This window comes from Acyrthosiphon pisum, unplaced genomic scaffold (genome assembly GCF_005508785.2).
Source record: "Acyrthosiphon pisum isolate AL4f unplaced genomic scaffold, pea_aphid_22Mar2018_4r6ur Scaffold_21345;HRSCAF=23717, whole genome shotgun sequence".
Taxonomy (NCBI): domain Eukaryota; kingdom Metazoa; phylum Arthropoda; class Insecta; order Hemiptera; family Aphididae; genus Acyrthosiphon; species Acyrthosiphon pisum.
Genome location: NW_021770802.1, coordinates 1,296 through 2,710, shown reverse-complemented (window position 1 = coordinate 2,710; position 1,415 = coordinate 1,296).

The window sequence follows — 1,415 nt, the reverse complement described above, 5'->3', positions numbered from 1 at the left end:
TTCATGAGAAAAAAAGCCTTACTAAATTATGAAATTTTTATTATGGGTTGCCATTTGAAAATCAAAAGTTGATGGTGGTTTACCTAATAAATATAAGGGTGAAAAATATAAAAAAAATATATAATTCTAGAGCAGCATAGATCTAAAATTTTGAAAAAAAAAAAAATTGAAAAAAGTGAATATTTTTTGAGATAATGAGTGTTTTACGCTTAATCAATCACCCTGTATGTATGTGTATTGAAATAAGTTTTCATTGAATTAATAATATGTGTTAATGTAACGACTAACAAAAAAAAATATATAGATGTATTATTGTCAAATTGTATTAATGCTTTAAACAATATTTATCTGTCGAACACAAAGTGTAAAGCCATATTAATATAACAAAAATTGTAAAACAAATATTATTGTAATTAAAATTGTAATGAAAAATCAATTATTTGTATTATTGTAATGAAAAATTGTAAAACAAATATTAATGTTATGAAAAATCAATTAATTGTAAATCAAATATTATTGTTATTGTAAAACACATTTTGATGTAATGAAACCATAACGTTGTGAAACATAATAACTGTAAATGATGTTATAAGAAATTAACTTAACTAAATTGTAGACACATTGCATAAACTTGTAAATGCGATGGTGTTCTTAAAAAGATGTCTGTCTTTTAGAGACATAAATCCTTTTTCTAAGGGAGGAGGTGCTGCGTACGGACCCCTCTACTCCGCCCCTACACATAGTCATACTACACAGCATCGATGTCCTATGGTAACACGTAAATAGTTAGGTGATGTCACCGCTGTACATAAAGCCTTGGGGGAGCAATACTAATAAACGTTAACAACAGTCTCGGCGTCTGCCAACGGCCAGATGACAAACCCGAACCGTTAAGATATCTGTGAGACCTCCTCGGAGCGCAGTAGATTCTACGAATCAGATATTGGCACTATGACAAGACGGCTGCGGGTATACTTCGTCATTTTACGACACCCCGCACCGACCAAAGGCACATCTTGTAGAAGGCCCCCTGGACTGTGAGAACCAACGACGTAGTCCGCCAGGGATCTGGTAAGAGAGGGGATAGGACTATATAGGAGCCCTGAGAGTAGCTAGTATTCAGACGTGATTTCACCAACCGTACGTACACATCCCTGTACTTCTTCATTCTTAATTATCATATTTTCGTATTACGACTTAGATTATTTTCGTTGACGGCGTATTACGGGACTTAGAGAATATTCGAGCAATCGCTTATTTTCTAAGACACTGGGTTTTTCTTCGTCAATTTGAATAATCTAATAGTGTTTAAATTCAACTTGTTTACTATATTTTACAATTTTAAATAATAATACATCAGCCACACACTGTTGATCATTTTGACGCTACTACCATCATCCCATCCTGTCACCATC